The sequence below is a fragment of the Corvus brachyrhynchos genome, unplaced genomic scaffold (assembly GCF_000691975.1).
Source record: "Corvus brachyrhynchos isolate BGI_N302 unplaced genomic scaffold, ASM69197v1 scaffold44, whole genome shotgun sequence".
Lineage (NCBI taxonomy): Eukaryota > Metazoa > Chordata > Aves > Passeriformes > Corvidae > Corvus > Corvus brachyrhynchos.
Window position 1 is genome coordinate 360323 of NW_008238359.1, and position 23011 is coordinate 383333.

At 40.9% G+C, this 23011-nt stretch overlaps 1 protein-coding gene across 3 annotated transcripts in view; it reads right to left on the bottom strand.

Moving 5' to 3' along the window:
• Positions 1-23011, bottom strand: part of TSPAN9 (tetraspanin 9) — a 167567-nt gene that overhangs the window by 138728 nt on the left and 5828 nt on the right. The gene's annotated exons all lie outside the window — the stretch shown is intronic.

Below are 23011 nucleotides of genomic sequence, written 5' to 3' on the forward strand. Positions count from 1 at the left end.
CCCACAAACTGGTCCTGGTTCTTGTGTTTGCTTTCAAACCCAACTGAGCTTGTATTCTGTGACTGAGAGGTGCTTTTATCTGCTGAGCACTTCCTCCACTCTTCTGTTACACCTGAAAGCCTGCAAGCTTTCACAGCCTTCGTATCTTAGACAAGCTACTACAGCCCTAACTATTGACAAACAAACCCTTTTCTTGCATACTGCATTATGATGCAATTAGAAAGGGCCCCGATAAATCAACAGATAGGAAATCAAAGGACAAAAATTAATTTATGTGCTCGCTCCAGGAAATGTCAAGACACTGATCAAATATCAGTAGTAAAGGCAGGCATCTTCTTATCATTTGGGAAGCTCACAAAACACAATGGCTGCACGTTTAACATTTCTCATGCAGATGTCTGTGTTACTGCTGGCCCTGAGGAGCACATTAGCCACAGTCACTAAATGCAGGGCTTTAAAATAGGGAATGCATTCATCTTAAATCTCTAATAAAGGAAAACAACAGAATTTTCCCCAATCTGCTTTCCCCCACTTTTCATCCAGAAAGTCAAGACTTCCACAAAGCTGTTGTGCTTTATCTTAAAAGTTTACCTTCTCTCTGTAATTGTTTTCAAGCTCTCAGGGCTTGCCTAGCTGGGTACAAGAATTCTCAATGAGCTATCTACCTGATTTGAAGCACACAGCTTCTGGATTCTCTCCTAATTTTGGGGTGGTAGAGGGTTTAAATCTATACAAATCAGGGTGCCACAGTTCTGCATATGTACACAGTTAAAGATTCCCAGCAGCCAGGGGAGAGGAAAGAAGAGGGACAAAGCAAGGTATGCTTTGGGTTCAGTTTACATCTGCTCAAGGTGAATAATGGAGATATCACTGGAAAGCAGAGGAAAAAGTGTATGCACTGAATCAGCTATTCCTCTGCATGCTTTTTCATCTTGATAATCAGGCACACAAAAATTTTTTTAAAATCCCACTTAGATAATCAGTCTCTTTCTCATCAAAAGTCAAAATTGTCCTGCTGCCAGAACATGCCTTTTCGTTAAGACAGAAGTTTAGTTTTCAGTAAATTTATCTATGAATAGAGAGTAACTATTTGGGATTTGAGGCATTTCTATACTGTCAGTCTTCATGACTGCACTGAAATACCATAATTTCTCTTCAAGGCTCAGCTCATGCAGTCCTGCAGTGGCACAGGTTGATATGTTTTTTCAAGTGTTTCAGAATCCAGACATTATTGTTTCAAAGCCCTCTCTGTGAGCTCAAACTTCAACAGAAAATAACCCCCAGTGACCACACCAGAGAAACAAAAAGAAACACTAATTTTAAGTTGTTCCATCACATCAGGGAGGGATGACTTATGCTTTAAAAAATAAGTAGCAGAGAGTATTAAAAAATCCATTTTCATCTGCCAAGCAAAGACATGTTTTATCCTAGAAAATCTATTCTCTAGATGATACCTTAAAGAGCAATATAAAGTGAGTCTGAACTGTTGTCCAGACAAAACCTATTTCCTGACCAACCCTTCCAACCTACATCTCAAATACATACAGCCTCATACCACAGTCAGGGAACACACTGATGAGACACTATGTCCCAGGGCATTAGAATTACTGTGGCTGGAAGCTGCACTGGATTTCTTAATGAGCTGAAATCAGACTGTTAACAAATTACAGCTGAAGCTGTGGATGCTCTATTATGCTCTGACAGCCAGTGCACTCTGCCAGTAGGGACTATAACAAAATGTGGGAACTGGGTGGAAATTTCTTCTATTAGCTCCAGGATCTCTGCTCTGTACCTGCCTCCAAATAGACTATGAAGCTGCAGACTACTGGAATTATAGATACCACCAATCACTGCTACTTGTCTTGACCCAGTAAAAAGCCAGACAGAGGTCTAAGGAAGAAACAAACAAAAGATAAGAGAAGCTGAGAGTCAGATTATTCCCAGCAATGTGCAATTTAGGTGAAGCCTTTGAGTTCCTGGCAAACTGCCCATGAGAATGCTGCTTAAACCAAATTGAATACCTCTAACCTATGTATGTTTACAGAAAGACAGCAGTTATAGAGCACTGCAGGAATAAATGAATGGGACTAAAAAAATTAAACAAGAGAAGAAGAAGCCAGGACCAGACTTAAAATTTTACAAGTACTGTGAGTTTTCCTAGCTATGGCTGAGTTATCCATGACCCTGAAGACAGTTTGAATACTTAAGTATTTACTGATTGTTGAGTCAATCATTCATTCAGCCTAATTTCTGGTTAAAATAAATTTAAAAATCAGAAATTTTTAAATGGTGAAAATTAATCTGCTTTGATTTCTTTTTGATAGCCTCAGACATACAGACTAATAACAGATTATATAGATTTGATTAAATGTCCATCAGTCTGGCATGTCCCACATCCTAATTTTTATGTAGGTTGTCAGTTTTACAGAAAGGGAGGGGAAAAAACCCATACAAAACAGCATCTGTTCTACTTATAAAAGTTAACTGTACATATAAAAAGCGAATTTTTTCTTTTGTGTTTTGTTTTTTTCTACTCTCATTTCTTTTTTTCCCTTCCTATTAAATGGCCACACTGCTAAGAGGTTCAGAGAATCTGTGAGCTGTATGCAAAGACAGAAAGAAAAAAAAATATGTACAGCTTGTGAGAGACTCTGTCTAGATCTCAGAACAGTTTAGTTTTAATAGCTTCTACATGAACACTGTAGGGTGTTAATCCAATCTTTGGTGTGTTAGGTTTTTCAGGATTTTAGTAAAGCTTTGGATACCATCCCTCACAGCATCTTCCTGCACAAGCTGTCCCCGCTGTCGTATGAGCAGGTTCACACTGTGCCGGGGGAAGAACTGGCTGAAGGGCAGAGCTCAAAGGGGTGTAGTGAATGGGGCTACACTTGGCTGGTGACTGGAGACCAGTGGGGTTTTGCAGGGTTCAGTTCCAGGGACAGTTCTGTGCAATGTGTTTATCAGTGATCTGGATGCAGGAGCTGAACGCACCATCAGCAAGTTTGCTGTCGATGCTAAACCAGAAGGCGCTGTTGATTCTCTGGAGGGACAAGAGGCCTTGAAGAGGAATCTGCTTAGAGCATTGGGCAATCATCCCTGGCATGAAATTTCTCAGGAACAAATGCCGGATCCTGCACCTGGCATGGAGTAACTGCAGGCACTAGCACAAACTGGGAGAGGAGCGTCAGGAGAGCGCCCGCCCTGCAGTGAGGGCCCTGGGGGTGCTGGCGGGCAGCAGCTCAGTGAGAGTCAGCAGGGTGTGCCCGGGCAGCCCAGAGGGCCAAAGCCGTGTCCTGGGGGCATCAAACACGGCAGCACAGCCGGCCAGAAGGGGGGATCATCCGCTGTGCTCAGCGTTGGTGCGGCCTCACCCGGGGTGCTGGCAGCAGTTCTGGGCCCTGCAGTGTAAGAGGGATGGGAAGGAGGAGAAATGCATCCAAAGGAGGGCAACAAAACTGGGACTGGTTCAAAGCTGTACAGGGGAAGGCTCAGACTTTACATTAGGAAGCACATCTTTACTGAGAGGGTGGTCAGACACTGCAACCCCCAGGCTCCCTGGGTAAGTGATCAATGCCCCATCCCTATCTTTTTAAGAAGCATTTGGGAAATTCCCTTAATAACATGCTTTAACTTCTGGCCAGCCCTGAAGTTATCAGGCAGTTGGGCTAGGTCACAGGTTTAGGTCCCTTCAACTGAAATATTCTATTCTATTCTGTTTCTTTACTAACTTTTGTCTTTGAAGTTTCTTCCAAGACTCCTGAAATCCTACGTCCCTGTGCAGTTATATTTAATACAGCGTAAAGCTGTACTATCCCCATTTTAGATCCTTGCCACACCATTAGCTAGAACTCCTTATAAGCTGTTAGCTCCAGAGTAATTTTCAGATCAACCAGTTCTGTAAGAATGCTATTAGAACAATATATTGGGTACTTAAGCAAAACCAAAGTAAGAATTTGTCAGGAACATGTGTCAACTAGAGGCTATAGCGAACAGAACTATTTTTCATTTTCATCTCATTGTACTGCACTGCCTGTCATTGCTGGCCCCAGTCACATCTTGCCACAGTGATGCATGAACTTGTCACCTCAAAATTGGACTGCTGCGACCTACATGGAGTGATGCCGCGCAGGCCCTGCAGCTGGCACAGAAGGCCAGGGCTCATTTATGAGGTGACACAGTGCCACTTGAGCACACTGGGCTCATGTTTCAATGGCCTGTACTTGTAAGTTTAAAAATTTAAGGTTCAGATTTTAATAATTACAGCCAAACTACATGAGAGAGAATTATCCAAGAAACTGAGCCCTGCTGACAACTGCTGCTGTAACAACTTGGCCTTGGAGATAAACTAAACTACCAAAGAGGGGAGTCTCAAAGACAGGTTCTAGATTTGATTTGTTCATGTCCACTGAGAGTCCAGCACAGTTCAAATTCATTTGGACACACAGGGACATGCTTTTTCATTCTTCCCAAACTCTAGCAAAAGGAGGTGTTGGAGATAAGGCGTGACTGACTTATAAACAGTCCTTTTATCTGCATTTCATTTTCAGCTGCAGGAACTATACCACAAAATATGCTCTTACAGGCTTTCAATAAACACATTGCTGTTAATAACAAAACCAACCAACCAACCAAAAAAAAAAAAACCCCCCAAAAAACCAAAACAAAAAAAAAAAAACCTCCAAAAAACCAAAACCCAACAAATGAAAAATGCCTATCAAGCACAGCTTTTTTCAACAAATCCCTCTACCATGCAGATATTCTGGACATCTCACTTGACCACTGAAGTAACTGAGAACACAGGATTTCATTTAATAGGTTCTCTCTGGTAACCATCATTTGTGTTCCTTTTTCTTGGAAATGTGTTTTGCAAAGTCTTCTCCAAAAAACCAAAACCCAACAAATGAAAAATGCCTATCAAGCACAGCTTTTTTCAACAAATCCCTCTACCATGCAGATATTCTGGACATCTCACTTGACCACTGAAGTAACTGAGAACACAGGATTTCATTTAATAGGTTCTCTCTGGTAACCATCATTTGTGTTCCTTTTTCTTGGAAATGTGTTTTGCAAAGTCTTGCCAATTTTACTTCCACTTAAGGATCTTCAAATCCATTTTGAACCAATACACTCACCAGAACTTCATTGATGCCATAATGATTTGTTGCCTTTTCTTTTATACCCCTGTTATACCTTTTTACAGCTTCTGTATTCTTAGTGCTTTTTGCCTTCATTCTTGGACTTGTTTGTCAAGCTAAGAGACTAAACATCTTAGGAGCTTCGTAGTCAGGGATCAGTGTGCCCCAGACCCCAAGGTCCTCTCCAGAACAACTGGTAAACAAAGACAGAACCATCCAGGGGAAGGTTCCTTGGGGAGGGGGGCTCAATTCGAGCCTCTCATTGGGGAACTTTGATAGATATGCTAATTAGTAAGACCTATAATGTTATACCCGATCTTTGGGGGGTGTGCATTGTGGTGTGCATTTGAGTGCATTCAACCTGGATGTGTGCACCTAAGGATCCTTAAAATAAATACCAAAGTAAAACCCCTTTTTCCCTTCTAACCAAGTTTGACTCTTGATTTTAAGACCAGGAAAAGGCATCATCATGAAATCACCAGAGGAATTGTTAGGACATAAATCACACACTACCTATTCCTATCATATATGTGTCTCTTGGTTTATACATAAAAACATAGGTGGCCTCTTTCAACACAAAATATAATTTACATATCCAGAAAAAACCAAAGAGATGCCACTGACAATCCTTTCTGTTCCTCTAAAAACATGCACTTTATGTGTATTGTCAGAATTCAACTGATAAATCTTCAAATGTTTCTACACTCAAACCTTCTAGTACCATCTTTTTAGGAACCACTGAAAACAATTTCCATTATTAAAAAAACTGAATTTAAAACTATCGCAGATATTTCTTGAAGTCTAAGGTACCTCCTACAACTAAGAACACATGCGAGTCATGAATAAATACATTTCAAGCAGATTTAGCTTCAAACAGAAGGAAGAAGCTGTAAGATTACTTTAGGAACACAGTTGCATAGTGCAGATGTGCTCATCCACAGAACCTTATGTCACTGAGAAGCAGGTAGTATCGGAGTGACTTAGATACCAGTATTCCTACTGAAGATTTCCCATGATGAGCTCATCTGGGAGAAGTTCATGAACTGTGACTCATGTCAGAAATAAATCTTCTTGCAAACACATTTCTTCTTAGGGTTTTTTGTTGTTGTTTTTATTTTAATAGGGTTTACAATCACTGTTTATGACCCAGAATAAAAACTGCTATGACAGCATTGGTTATGGGAAGCTGTAACTAATCACAAGTCAAAGCTGATCAGAAATAAAACGCTTGTAGTTTTGTCTCATTCTTAAAGAATGACCTTATTGTGCAACAAATAAACTTCTTGTGCACTGTTCCCTCTGCCCTGCAAAATCCCCTTTAAAAATGAAACATAATATTATGTCACTTGGCAATGTATCAGGACTTATGGCCTATAAAGGGACAGCTAAAGGCCATACCAGATGCTTCTTCGTCAGAAAACTAAGAGAAACTGGAGCAAGACAGAAGAGGCTTTTGTTATTGCTAATGCTTCCATGTTTGTTCCACCCTGAGGAAGGAAGAGACCATTACATTAGTGCCTCACAGACTTAACTAACTTACAAGGAGAATTTAAGCTATTTAGACCACCAGCCAAACCAGTGCAGTGATGCTGCTGCAGAGAGCAGTCCAATTAATTTCATACCGAAAGAAGCACAGGCAAAAAAGCAGTACCTACTGGCTGCTGCAGCTCTTCCACTGGGAGAGTATTTCTCAACTGGTCTTCCACAGACAGTGGGATTGTGCAGGAAAGTACTTCTATTTTTCCTGTGACTTCCTCACACACAGCAACACCACACTGCATAATAGAGGAAAAATCAGTCCACAGTCCTCATCCCACCCAGACAGACGGCAGTGGAGTACAGGAAGATACCCAACATCTTCCTCACACTGCACAGAGAAGAGATTTGAGGTGGAAGAGAACAAGACTTATGTTCCTGCCACAGGATTTTTCCACCACCTTGATTTGTTTCACTCTGTCTGCAGTCTGCTGATCAGCACAGCTCAGACAAGATCAAAATGAAAGCTGATGGTATAGGAGAGGTAAATGCTAATGAATGGTAGCATAATTTCATGTCCAAAAAATCAAAGCTTTCTGTTTTTGTAAAAGGACTGTTTCCTTTAAATTCTGACACACTCGAGAAAGCTGTAATGGACTAGCAAAATCTAAACTTCTGTAAGAAATTTTCTCCTGAGAGCATAAAGTAACTGCTGCCAGGACATTGCATAACCAGGCATAAAATGAAGCAAGCTTCTGAAAAAGGCTAGTCTTCCAATCGCTCATATCTTAAATAGGAAAGCAGAAAGGGGAAAATACCAAAGCAAAGCTTCATTATCTACTAGGATCTTTAAATACGAAACCTTAATATTAAAATACAGAGAGTGCCTACTACAAAGCGATTTCTTTTACAAGAGCCACATCCGAAGAAGGATGGCCTACTAAGCAGTCAAGCTCAAATGGAATCTGCTCTCAAATGTCATCAGAAGAGCAGTGTCCTTCCAGCAGGTCTATTCCCTAACATGCAGCCACAGTTTCATCTATTAAATATAATGATAAAAATAGCCAGTGAAGGTTTATCACTCCTTTTTGTCCTATGAAGGCAATGCAGCTCAGAGAGAGGGAGCAGACATTTACCCTTGACTGTAAACAAACCATCAAAACAATTTACAGCTGGTTTAATTTCTGCACACCTCCAAACAGTGAGATTGCACAGTGATAGTTTGGGGCATAACCACACACAACCCCACAACTAAGCCTCACAGGGAGGAAATTTAGCCCTTGGCAACTTCTCTTCAGTTTTGTTTGTAAGTGAAGCCTACTTATAATCTCTCAATTTGCAGGACTGGCAGCTAGGGACAAAATAAAAATGCCAGAATTTGGCTCCTTCTTGTAACCCAGAACCAGTAACAGAAAGAAGAATGTTCTACTACTGCATTTTTTTTAATCCCTTCTACGGAAATCCAGCTTTTACTACAGTAGTTGTCTGGCACTGTCCAAAAGCCAAGCAGCCTGGCACTTTGCAGAACTCCGAACAAGAAAACTAAGCAAGCATCAATCATTTTCAAAATCTGCCCTATCAGTCAGCACAGGCTGGTGAGAATGTTTATGTTCTGTCCAAAATTGCCAAAGAACTGTCAGAGATAACAGATATACTCTGCAACATAAGAAAGTAATCATGGCAGAAACCAAGCAAAGTCACAAAACCTGCAGCACTTTCAGGATATCACAACAAAAAGAGATAAAGCCATTCTGTTCCCAGTGGCTCCAGCTCAGGCCTTTTGCTCCTCAAGCCTTGGAGAAGTGCAATCCACAGCTTGGCATCAAAGTCAGCATCACAAGCCAAACCACACAGTCCACTGTCTGAAATTCATCTTTTTTTTGTCCTCAAAATAATAAATGATACCATTTTTAAATCTTATTGCTTGAGCCTATTGCTTTATTATTTTAATTCTTCTCTCTACCTCTGAAGCTAAAGAAAAGCTTTTGACAAAATCAGACAAGATTTCCTTGTAACTACACAGTTCCAGATGCTTAGCTTGAAAGAGGAAACACTAGGTCCTTATAGTCACTACAAAGTTGCAAAGGTGCAAAATTTCCTTAAGAGAGGCACAGGTTGATTTTCAAATCACATCATCTGTGGATAGGGAAAAAAATATCTGATCCTAAGTCAGAAAAATCAGCTTTAATCTCTTACACAATTCATAAGAGACAGAGTTCCTTTCTTAAAAGCTTAGTGATACTCTTTTATTACCATTCAAAGTTTTAGTGCAAATAGACATTTGATCACTCAGCTGCTGAAAAATATTGTTCAACTCTTGCAGTAACTGTAATGGATTCAAAACAGGAAGAGATGAAATTAAACTCAAAAAGATACATAATCAACCAACTCAAAAGACAGAGTGTATTCTTACTTTAGAGCCAGAACAGATTAATATGACATTTCTGACAATATACCCTTAAAACAACTTACATGGTTCACCATGTATTTCACCATACTTTCTTAACAAAAATAAGTTATATTTCCAATTTCAGGTTTAAGTCAAGAACTTCTTTGGCAATTTTCACATGAGCTGTGAAAATAGTAATTTTTAACTGCTTTGACCTTTCCTTTCTAAAGTCTTCATATTGGATTGTTTCCTGATTGCTGAGAGGATAGAATAACATTGGAGGGAGAGAAGTTGCCATTTTGAAGCTCTGCTACCAAAAAAAAAAAAAAAGATGGCTTTAAAACAAAGCAGAGAATAAGAAAATATCAACTCAAGTGTTTTGGAAGTTAATTTAAACTTACATACCAACAAAAACTATGAAATAAATTGTTAGTGCTACAAGACAAACTTTTACTTTCTTGAGAAAAATTAAGATAACAGATCTTTAACGCATTCCCATCTCCGGCATCTCTCTCTTTGTTTCTGAAACAAGGTGGTTCAAAATACCCATCACACAGGAAGCACAGGCAGTATGTCTTCATAGCTACTATAATGTGAAACTATTCTCCGTCTTCAACTGATGATCAGTTTAATTGCGTGATACAGCTCTAGAGGCACAAAGAAAGAAAGTTAGACGCTAGATTTTTAGGTTTTAAAAAAACTGAAGGAATTAAAGCAAATTAATTGCTAAAATAAACATCACATAACAGGCAGCTAACAAAACTCCCTTCTTCGGGTAACAAAGAATGAAAGCTGTTCTCCTAAAGCTGATTTTCTGAAAGAACTGAAGTGTTTCAGCTGCCCTCTAGTGTTAAAATTAACGCACAGGTAAGCCAAGAGGGAGGCTGAGAAGATGCTTGAGTTAAGAAATTAATCATTATGGTTTATTTTTAACCACTGTAAAACTAAAAATTAAAAAGTAGATTTATAAAATACCACTGGGCCAATTTTGTCTTTAAAATTAAGGTATTCAAACCTTTCCTGTAATGTGCAATTCTGCCCCACAGCAACTACGTGAAATTACAGGAGATCTTTTACTCAGCTTCAGCCCCATATTTCAGCCTAAGGAGAAGTTCTGCTTGATGCTAAAAAACTAAATTATAAAATTTTAAAAGATAAAAGAATCAATCCTCTATTTCCATAACCCAAGTTGTAAGATGGGCAAATACTAAGAAATACTGGCTTTTATAATTCACTCTATTTAAAACAAACTGTTTATACATAAGCATGGCAGAAAAATTCCCCTTTTCCTCCTCAGGCTCCACATATAAATTTCAACTTGAGTTTAATTAGCATGCAGAAAAAGGAAAGCTCAGAGGGAAACTTTCTCTGGAGGGTTCTTCACCAACAAATTCAATGAAATCTGGAGCACCAATAAAAAAACAAAGTTCATATGACAAAAAGGGAGACTGCTAACAGCATTAGGTACTGATAGAAGAAGGAGAAATGTTCTAACAGATAAGCTAAGTTTTAAGTTGTGTCTACTGCTTCTCATTCTGTCAGTGGGCAGTACTGAGCCTGGCTCCCACTTCATCATTTCCCCCCCTCCATGAGGTATTGTACACATTGATAAGATTTTCCCCAGGCTGAACGGTCCTAGTTCTCACTGCCACTCCTTGTACGAAAGATGCTCCAGTCCCTTAATAACTTCTGTGGCCTTTTGCTGGACTAGCTCCATTATATCCACAGCTTTCCTTTGCTGAGGAGCTACAACTGGGCACAGTACTCCAGCTGCGTCTTAGCAGTGCTGAGTGTGGAGGACCACCACCCATCTCAAACTGATGGAAATGCTCTCCCTAACACAGTCCTGAATGCCTTTGTCTGCCTTTGCCATAAAGCTGGCTCATGGTCAGCTTGTCATCAACCAGACAGAGCTGTTTTCCAGAGGGTCAGCATGAACTGGAGCATGAACCAAGTATTCTTGGAACACATTCCTGCGCATATGCAGATGCTGTGGATGAATGGGAACAGTCAACACAAGTTAGCCAGTGACAAATAATGACTGACCAACTGGATTTGTGGACAATGGCAGAGCACTGGATGTGATTTACCTCAGCAAGTCTTTTAACAGTCTGGATTGGCGAGCAACTAGACAGGTAAAAAACTGCTTGGAAGGCTGGGCTCAAAGAAGAGTGGTTGAAGTGTCAATCTGTGCCAAGAGGAGAGTATTGCATGGGTCTGTCTTGAGGCTTGTCCTGTTTAACACCTTTATCAGTGACCTGGAGAAGGTGACACAGTACACTGATCAGGCTTGCAGATGACAGCAAACCAGAGGATGCAGAGAGTAAGCTCCAGAACAGAGCTACCATTTTGATGGACCTAGACAGGCCAGAGAAACAGGCCACCAGGAAAAGACCTCTGCTAAAAAGGATGTGTGGTTACCAGTGGAGACTGGGCTAAACAGGACTCAGAATTGCAATTAAGGCTAAAAGCTTACTGTACTGTATCCACAAGACAATACACAGTAGATAATAGAAGTGATTGTTTTCCTTTACTCAACACTGTACTAAATCCGTTCTGGGCCTCCGGTAAAAGAAAGTGTTGATAAAGGATGTGGAACTGTTGGAGTGAGGCCAGAGGAGGGACATGAAGATGATCAGATGGCTGGAGCACCTCTCTGAAGAAGACATGCTAAAATTTGGGGTTGTTCAGCCTGGAGAACAAATAGCACCTTCCAGTACCTAAAGGGGGTCTGAAACCTGGACAGGGACATTTTACAAGGACATGCACTGATAGGACGAAGATGGAAGGTTTCAAACTGAAGGAGAATCAACTTAGGTTAGATATAAGAAGCTTTTTACAATGAGGGTGATAAAACACTGGCACAGGTTGCCCAGAGTGTGACAGATGCCCCATCCCTGGAAACATTCAAGCCAGGATGGATGGGGTTCTGAGCAGCCTGGTCTGATTGAAGATATCCCTGCTCATTGCAGGGGGCTGGATTAGATGGCCTTTAAAAGGTAACTTCCAATCCAAACTATTCCATGAGAAACCTGAGCAAGTCCTGCACCATGCAATGCACAAGGAGCGCTGGCATATGTTTGTATCACTGAGGAATGTTTGAGCTGCTCCACCCACAGCCTATCTGCTTAGTTAGCAGCACTTGTTGCAAGAAAATTTAAATGTGTCCCCACTCCCTCCATATGCCTCCCTCAGGACAAACATATTGATATGGGTACCAAGATGCACAAGGTTATATAGACACAGGCTTTTTATCAGGCTGGAAGCAAGCCCTTGGGAGGCTTCCATGACACAGATGGTGACCCCTGGCCTGTGTATCACATCCACAGTGCCACTGTCCTTACCATATCTGCTCTATAGGAGCCACTACTGACATGAAGGCTGCCAGTTGTACTGTCAAGTATCTGATCATGGTAGTCAGTGATGGGGCCTACACTTGATAGCATTAATCTGGACTAAAAATTCATGTCAATCATGAGTAAACTTGCTGACACAAACTATGAGAGCAGCAATAATCCAGCAGGGACAAACCAAATCACTGCCTGGAATGCAGAGTCTGATGTAATACTTGGCTTCAAGTTGCTCCCATGACTCTCAGTTACACATACAGATACAGTCACCCACATTACACAGCTACTTTTGTTCAGCAGTTTTGTGAAATCTGTCAAAAAATTCAGTGCTGTTCACACCAGTATCAGCAGAAGGCATTACATCAACCGTAAGCACACTGGATCTCTGAAGCCCAGTTAAATCTTTAGGAAGACAAAGGCAAATACAGTTTTAAAACATAGAATGATGTTAATAAATATTTGATAGGAATGTCGAGGTCTCTAAAGTTGACCAGAGCTCATCAAGTACAGAAGTTTCAAAATCACTTTGGTCAGCTACATACTTTTATGGCAGTGCTTCTGCTTTATCCACATTCTCAGCATGGTAACACAATTCTGATGCATGGGCATGCTCAGATACCGCAACTAGCACATGTGCCATCCTTTGGGAATCTCTGAGTTAATACAGCATCTAGTCTGGCATCCATCCACTTTCACAAAACAACTCATCTAACCCAATTTCCCATCATCTTTGTTAACCGTCCCACAGCTGTGGGCAGAAAAATTCCCCAGGGCTCTTTCCTGACACTCCCATAAACACCCTCTGGTTTCATGATGGAAGGCACTGAAACAGGAGGAAAATGCCTCCATTTTTGCTGACTCATAAGCATGCCTCCGATCGGATGTGACCACCTGCCCATCACATGGTGACGCAGCCACGAGCCGCGCTCCTACAGTACCAGAAGTTCACGGGTACCCACAGCTGGGGTTCTGGGGTCCAGGTCGGTACGGCCGGACGTAGACGGTGACAGATGGAGACGAGAGATCTCTATAGGCAGTTCTTGGGACACAGTCGGTTTATTGTAAAGGGCGTGGGTATTGGGGCACTGCTCAGAGCTGGTAGACTCAGCTCTGAGCAGGCCCAAGAGAGCAAGAGAGTGAACGGGTGAGAGAGAGAGTGTAAGAGCAAGGGTAAGAGCAAGAGTAGAAGTGGAAGAGAGAAGTATGAGAAAGTCTGAAGTAGAAGTGAAGAGAGAATGAGAATGTCTGAAGTCCTGGTTACAATACAATAAATCATCTTCTGTACTGAATATTCTAATTGTCACTAACCAATCTAATACAAGATACAAATCCTATAGCATTTACATACAGCCTATAAGAGTTCTTATATTACCATAGAGTGTTACATCTTAACTTCTAAAAACTACTCTTTGGGCCCCTTCTGCTGAGCTAGTAGGGTCTGCTCTGACCCTTGGACCTGCTTGCAAGCAGAGGGTATTGTTCAATCAAGAGGGGATTACTTCAGTCAGCCATACCATTGTTTTCTAGTTGTTCAGTAACTAAGACTTGGTATTTCAAAAGTGGCTTTCATTTCGATGTTGCCTGTAGTTTTCATATTCCCAAAATCTTTTGTCAGGCAATCATGTTTCCAAGGCTTTCCTGTTTCATCTTCCCCAACACACGGGTACCCACAGATTTCCTGTTTGTGGGCACTGTGGTCAGATCAGAGTAAATGCACCACAACACACAGTCTGACAGTGCTGCACTGAAAAAAATACTGCATCATGTGTAGCCTTAAAATGCTGAGTGCTGTCCTCAAACAGGACAAGAACCTCCCAGCAGTCGGCAAAAAGAGAAATCGCTCATACATGAAAATCCCTAATTGAACTTAATAGGTGGAGAATAGACTTAAGAACTGAAACCAAGTATTTTATATCCCACACCAGTTAGGAATTCTTGTATTACCTAACTGTAACCCCAAACTGTTTTAAATGCACTAAACTCACAGCCCCACCATCAACCCTGATGATGACTTCTACAATCTATAATAATGATATGATGTATGAAAAGAACCATGCAATTTTCTTGTTTTTACCATCTTTGTGTTTCAGTGAACCTCCCCTTCTTTCTTTTAAGAATCCTGGGAGACTACTAGATTAAAAGATAGGATAGCATGCATAATAATACCGTATCTTTTCAAGTTTAAGTATTTCATATATTTGTTCAAGTTGGGTATCCATGGAATTATGGCAACGTAACAGAAGAGCCTAAGGTGAATTAACATGTTATTTTGAAACAAGGGTACACACACAGATCTGCAGCTTTATTTAAACTGAATGCAGAGAACAAAAAGTGGACAAAGTCACTACACTATTTTAACCTATACGAATGCTGAAGATTAGTCTTTTTCTCTCTCTTTACACACCCTCCCTTAAGAGAGAAGATTTCCATGCCCAAATGACATTATTTCTTTCCACGTTCTGCTACATCTTCTCATTTATCAAAGGTTCATCAGCCTCATTTAATATATTTCAAGTTGGTAGCTCAGGATGCTTTAACAAACAGGAATTTGTCTGAGCTTGGCTGGATTCCCTCAACTGCACCCTCATCCACCAGTTGGTACCAGCCAACTGTAAAGCACTGTTCCTGAACAAGTAACAATTGTTAAAATTAAAAAATTAGAGTTTAGGCTTTGTATTGTTCTGTGCTGCTATCAAAGGAAGCACTTGCATGAAAATACAAAAGCAGGAAACAGTAAAAAAGTACATTCCGTGGCACCAGCTCTTTGCCAACTTCAGTCTTCACTGTGTACTGTATCACACCAATAAATAAAAGGTGCACTGTGAGCAGCTTTAAAGCAAAAACAAATGACAAAAACCAGAACAAAACCCAAACCAAACAAACAGGCACCCCCCTCCAAAAAAAGAAAAAAAAAAAAGAAAAGAAAAAAACCCGAACAGACTGAAGACTAAAGCACTAAACAATTGTGACAAGAAAAAAACCTTAACAAAGGTCAGTGTTGTCCCCGAGATTTTTATTTCAGCTGTCAGCTTTGAAAGCCAGATATATACAAATGTCAGTAAATGCAAAAGGTAAAAATTAGTACTCTTATACAGACATACTCACTGGCTTTCCAGAAATTCTCTCTTTTTTTTTTTTAATTATGTACCAAGGTTATAATAATAAATCGCAAGGAAAAATACAAGTTTTGATAGCATGCTGAATTAGTTATCCAAAACTGCAAATTATTAATTTTCAGTTCACCCCTGGAGTCCTCCTCCCATCTTGCATGTCTCTGGAATGACCCAAACAGCACCAAGGTGCGGCTGGACAAAGAGCACATCTGACACTTCTGTGTGAGGCTCCCAGACAAAAATCAGCTCTTGGCAAATCTTTACTCTCCAGTAGGTGAACAGAACTGAAAATCACAAGCCACGAGAGAAAAACAAACAGGCTTAAAGATGCATATTTCAAGCAATAGTGTTCACAAAGCTCTAAGTTTAAATTGCACGGCAACCATTAAAAATTTTAACATCAAAACAGCTGAGAGGCAAGCTAATGTCTTTACAAACAATTCGATGGGTGAAGGTATGGGTGTTAATGTCTTTGAAATGGGTCTTAATGTCTCTACTAACTTTGGGCAGCAGGTTTGCTGCAGAGCCCACACAGCTTGGCTCCTGAAACCCACAAGGGTCTGCACAAGCCTGAACTTCTGAGCTTTGGGGTAAAACAGTAGGTTCGAGGGGGGAAGATGTGGGAGGCGGTTCGGGAAGGCTGTACCTTCCCTGTACCTGAGCCAGTGGGGAAAGGAAGAGGGCAACATGCGGCCGGGAGTTTGGGATAAAAGGAGGCTGCGCCCTCCGAAAGCCCGAGAGAGAAAACCCCGCGGGCGTGTGCCCCGGTGGGCTCTCTCCCTTTATTCGAATGAAGTTGCAGGACTTCTCTGTCTCCTTGGCGTTTGTGGATTTTCCTGACAGTGCACAAAACATGCACATCACAACACGCAGCTAACTTCTTCCTGACTGTTTCTGTATTCTTTTTGATACGCACCAAGCATGTAAGAAACAAGCAGGCAATGCTGTCAAAGAAGCATACCACACTTAAACATAAATTAGAGACATAAACACTATTTAGGCTAAAGATAAATCCCGGGAGACAAGATAAACTAATTGTAAGATATTTCATTTTTCAAAATAGGCTTTTAAAAAAGAAAACACATTTTAAAATCAAACCATGATATCTAAAGCTACCTAGCTTTCTGTTTTCACCTTAAATTGCACAAACGCTTTCAAAAGATTGCAAAAATTATTTTGACAAAAAGATACTCATCATGATACAAGTTCTGCTAAGTAATTGGTATGAACATACCTATTTTCAGCACTTTTATGTGGCAAATCCTTCACCTTTCAGCGTGTTTAGGCTGAGAACAATCCAAAATAACTAGTGTCAACACTCTGTGAATGTTCCTTTCAGAGACAGAGCCCTTGGCAAAGCCCGATTGTGCTTTAAGCTCACTTTCTTCCCAAATTCAAACTAACTTTTCCAATAATTTTTCTGTAAGGAAGAGTCTGTGCTTTTGCAACTGCTCCACACAAATTTGTGTTATCTGTCCAGCTCAGAGTCACAGGCACTGAATTCCATTTCTGTTCTTAGTCATGCATGGCTCACTCTCCATGCCCACAGCATCTCCCGTCACTCCCAGCACTGCTAGCAGTGTACAGTCAAGCCTGACCTAATGTGCTCCCCTGGAACAGAAGGCAAAAATAAACACACAAAGACAGCCCAAATGCTAGCAACCCTGGGTTCAAATTTTACCCATCTTGCATAGCATCAAATAGGCCACTTCAAAATGTTTGCAGCTTCACCTCCTCCCGGTTCATGTGACAGGCTCTTGTCAGCTCGTGTGTCCTTTCAGTTTCCAGCTGACTTTACTGCCTGGCTTTGTTACTGAATACCTTATCAAGCCTCAACTCTCAGTTCAATCAAATAACTGAATCATGTAAGGTTCTGGGATTTGCTTGATGCAGACCACTTAGAAAAATAAGTTTCCTGATGAGTTACTTCAGGAGATCTGTGCATGAGCCTCTGAAACCCACTACTAAGGGCAAAATGAGGAAATTCAGTACATTTTTCACATCTTGTGTGCTATACAGCAGTAGTGCATTTATGCCATACGTTTTCCATTAATACTGCTGCTTTGTGTTAGCTGTCCTCAGATGTTGCACACCAAATCCTAGCTAGCCGACTATTTGTTTCCAAACTCCCCCTTTTTCCTTCTTAAACATTGCTGGCGCGAGGACTTTAAAAGAGGAAACATCCTACGATACTAGGTCAATTAATCTCCATGCCAGCCTGAGGGCAATACAGAGGCAGGCTGAGAAGGAGCTGGCAGGATGGCAAAGATAAAGCAGCTGAGTAGCACAGTTCAGTCAGGAACAGCACAGGGCTGAGCACGAGCTGACAGCCTCCCAGTACTGCCATGGCAGGAACACAAAGCAGGAGAGTGACTCATTAGCTTGAAAAACAGAATTAACAGCTATTGTTGATACATACATGGATCCCCAACTTTTTTTTTTTTTTTTTTTTTTTCAAAAACACTGAACATGGCTTGGAAAATGGGCTTGGAAATAGCCTTGGCAATGACTTCCACAATCAATAATGATACACTGTGAAAAAAGTATCAAGTGTATTAGGAACATACTTCTGTGCCTCTGCTTGGGGGAAACCTACCTGCCTGAGGGGCACTCAGCTGCTGGAAAATCCGCAGCAACTGAACCAAAGTGCCAAGAAACACATCAGTAGGGAGAAATTTGATATTGGCTCTGCAGAGAGCTGGCTGAAAAGTGTAATGTTTTTTCCTCACTGGCATCTCTAACCTCTGTGATACTACAAATGCTTCTGCTGAGCGACAGCAGTATCCCTTTGTAAATGATGGGGAGGATTCCAGGACTTCTAGCGAGGCAAGTAATGCAGCTCCTGAAAATCCCACCTACCTCCATACGAAGCCACAGACTTCTCTCCTACACTGAAAGAAACTGTTCAGGGATCCCAGGAGCAACAATTTTATGCAAAAGAAGAGAAAGCAAGAAAGAATCCACTGACAATCAAAGCTTTGGTACTCTAGTAAGATCAGTTTCCTTATGACAAATATACCTAACCATTCACAGCCTCTCTGAAGCTCAGCTGCATGACTGTGATATACACCAAGCAGAAATGAATAGTTGGGTCAACAATTTAAATACAGCAGCCAATAAATCCGAAATCAAAGTGGATTTGAATTGAGTATACAGAGACTCTCCAGAAAATACTTAAGGTCTGATAATAGAAAATATGAAAACTACTGCTTTAAGAAATTTTGTTTAGTTCACAGCTGTCCAATAGGCTACCACAGGAACATGTACACATCACTGTTTAAAATGAGGCCTTTTTATTTCATCACAGACATGCAGACAAAAGAGATGCCACAAAACAAGTACCACGAACCAGCTCAGCCCAGAGAGATGGACCCCACAGCTGCTTTCAGGGGCTGCCATGCCCAAGAACTGCTCTGTGGAAGGCAGCTGTGGATCACAGCCCCCTGTGGGAGCTTGGTGACAAGCAACAGGGACAACAAGCTAAGTAAGAGCAGAAAACTGTGCTCCATCACATTCCTCCATGCCTTCTCTCACATGACAAACAAGTAAGAGACAGCCTCACCCCATCATTCATAAGGAGATTTGGTTATACATGTCACTAAATACTGAAGTGAAAATCTTTTGCCATATTCAAAAACTTAAATAAAAATCCACCCATGGGAAAGTGCCACAAATCTGATATTCCAAGGGAGCAGAAGTAATAACAAAACATGTTAATGAATGATGGGGACAAATATTCCAGGTTCAAGCAACCTGAGAAGAACCAGTGATTAACTCAACAGTATCTCTGGGACAAATAATTTTCCTTTCCCCATAACTAATTTATCTTTTGCCAGTGGGGTGCTCTTATACATGGAGATTTAACTTTATGGCACATTAAAGTTTAGCTGTATCATATTACTTAGTAACTTACAGGACAGGATCATTTACAATTTTGCCTAAGGCCTCAGAATCCAGTTTAAAACAGAGACTCTGAAAATGAAATTATCCTGACCTGGCCAAATGCCAGCCCCAAGGCCACTGCCCACAGCAACTTTCTTTTCCTCAAGCTACCTTAGCAGAACTTCTAATAATGTTCCTGAAGATGTGACCTAACATTATCCATTTAATTGGACAAGCTCTTCTTATGACCAAGAACAGAGACTGATGCCAAGTAGTCATTCAAATCAGACATGAACAAGATGTTGGCCCAACTGTGGAATATCTGAGCACATTTCACACAATTTGCAAATACATGCCTTTGGCACAACGGGGTCATCAAGTTATTTCTATGACTGTAAGACAGCCAATACAAGTTAACAAAACCTCTTCTCATACTTCTCTTTCTCGCCTTGCTTGCCTGATCTCATTTCGGATTAAATTCTACAGCTTGTATTTGTTCAGTAGGTCCCAGGTGCTCCCCTCTGTGCCTCACTCTGCTGGGCACAGTATGAAAAACCTGAGAGCAATGACCCTGCTCACAGTCCCAAACAACCCACACAAACGAAGAACAGCCCTGCCCCAATGAGGTATCCAGGGTCACCCTAGAAGACCTCACAGTCCGACACATGGGTAAGGCACAGTGACAACTTGTTCCCATACCTTAAATAGCACCTTAAACATTTAAAACCCATTGTTCAATACATCCTATATGTCAAAATATCCATCTTATCTGGAATGGCTGCCTGCCAAAAACAAACCGTCACAAAGCATCTCACACGCCCTTTTTGATTTCATTACACAACAGTGTTTTACAGACATTTAAAAAACCCCACAGTGTGTGGTGGTTTTAAGATATAACTGAAGATTGTCTTCACTATTCAGTCTGGGTCTGAGTTCTCTACTGAGCAGTTTCCTACAATAGCTTTTGTAATACACTGTATTTAATTTTGAGTGATGAGTAGCAGCATTTCACTCAACTTCAATACCACAGATCAGCAAGGCATTCAATCACTTTGTTTTAACAACAATTTGTTGTTCAGGTTCTAGAAATTCAAGTCTGGCAAGCTTTTTAATATGCATGAGTACATTTCATAGAAAGCAAAAAGTATGTTTCCCATTCTGCTCAGCAAGTTTAAGTCCTATCTTCTTCGCACTTTGAAAGGAAAATTCTTGAGTTAATACAAAAGGGTATCTGAAATCCAGCAGCTAATGCTGATAAGCAAGGTAAAGAAAGTGGGGTAATTTCTAAACCTCCATTAGAGATGGGATACTAATTTTTCAATTTGCTGTGAAACAGATTTCAGAAACATAATGGAAAGGGGGAAAATTGCACATTACCATGCATGCAAGAAAAATGTTTGAAATATCCTATTTATCTTCCCTCTCTAAGGGATGTGGATTCTTTTGTACTCCTTGATGATGTGAATCACAGATCAGCATTCTGGGAATCAAGCCTATTCCCATTTACCAATGTAATATGATCATTTAGCATAATTAACACACGATATTTCGTTACTGCCATGGACTTGGACCAGATCTGAAATGTAAATATTTGCCAAACTGTACATCCTAGTGCCCAGTGCTACACAATGTTGTAACTTAAGACATTCACTTGATTTGCTCTGTCTTCTGGGGGTAGAGTTAAGGCTGCTGTGGGAATTCTCACTTTCATAACATGAGGCAGCTTAAACATTATAGATGATGTTACATTAATTTCTGCAGTATCAAATTTTAAAGGTGTGGAAACAAGATGAAAGAGCTCACAATACAGCAATCATTTCAAGTGGCACAAGAATGAACAGAAAGAAAACTCCTGGAACAAATAACAACCATTTCGATCTTCCCCAACTATCTTTTCCCTAGTGTACTCCATCACCCAGCTCTCCTAGGACACAGTAATCAACAAACCATCATTCTGTGTGATTCAGAGCACGGCACACATGCAAAAGGTAATCAGAAAAATCACTGCAAGATGTAAACACACAGCAGCCTTATGGAGAGATATTATGACCAAGACAAGACTCTTTATAACAATCTTAAATTCTACAGCATGAAATTTCATAGGTTCTTTATCTTACATACTGTAACATTGTGTCTCATCTATTACAAATACAGATGTTACCTGTGTCAATGCCTAACACCCCCCACCTATCTTTTCATTCTTTGCCTTGCAACAGAAATACTGGGAAGCTATTCACATCTGTGCTGGTTTGGGGTTTTGAGATAGAGTTAGTTTTCTTCACAGCAGCTGATATGGGGCTGTGGTTTGGATTTGTGCTTAACAAAAGGTTAATATAGGGATGTTTTTGGTGGTGGTGAGCAGGGCTTACACAGAGCCAAGGCCTTTTCTGCTTCTTATATTGCCACGGCGAGGAAACTGGGAGTATTGGGAAGAGACACAGCTGAGACAGCTGACCCCAACTGACCAAAGGGATATTTCATATCATATAACATCATGCTCAGTTTATCAAGTGAAGGAAGAAGGAGAAAGGGAGGGAGATTAGAGGGAGGGCTTTTGTCTTCCCAGGTCACCATTCCATGTGATGGGCTCTGCTCTCCTGAAGATGGCTGAACACCTGCTTGCCCGTGGGAAGCACTGAATTAATTCCTTGCTTTGCTTGTGCTTGTGGCTTAACCCATGAGTTTTCCAGCTTTCACCTTTCCAATTCTCTCCCCAATCCCATTGGTGGGGGAGTGAATGAGCAGCTGTGTGGGGCTTGGCTGTTGGCTGGAGTTAAACCACAACCATGTCTAATATCAAATGTGCAGATTTTAACCTTGTTGTGTACCTCCTATTAATACCTCCTGTTATTGATTTTTCTCTTGGAACACACAAGTCCTACAAGTGAAATTTTCCACAGCAGTTAGACAACAGAACTATTGCCTTGACATTGAAAACTCTCTCAGGATATTTCCAAGTTCTCTCTTAAATAAACAGCATCTTTGCAGTATCCCCAAGACTGAGCCATTGCATTGCATGGCATCACCTGTAATGATGATTTACACAAGAGTAAAGGAAAGCTCCAGCATTCCTTTTTTTAGCCTCACCTAACATGTTCTTAGCTTTTCCCACTTACAAGATGATTCTTTCCCTTCATAGACCATAATCTCCTATCACTCATCCCAAAACGTACAACAGTAAATGTTCTTTGCCTGCAGCTGTCATGACAAGTTTTACACAGCAGCACAGAAGTGTGAAACAGTTCTTGGCAAGCTGAGTACAAGAGTGGACTATTATCTCACTGTTGCTCTCACTGCTTGGATTTACCAAGCTGCACTCCTTGCAGCCTTTGGCAGAACTCATGGCATTCAGCAGAAAGGTGGACCACCTTGCTTTCCCTAAAGGAGCTGCTTCTACTATGTGAGAAACTTAATGAAAGGTAAACAGTGCCACATCTTCCACTCACTCCTGGCTGAGGCTAAATCCCTGAAGAACATAGGGAATGTAAAAACACAAAGCAATGGGCCTGCAGCTGTACTAAGACACCTAATGCCAGGGTAACCCTGGGTTCCTCCAAGATGAGTCTATTTTTCTAAGCCTGTTTATAGAATTACCCCTGCACAAAAGGATAAAACTTAGATGGACTAATGAAAGTGCTATCAGTAGGAACCTTGTTTCACTCTTGC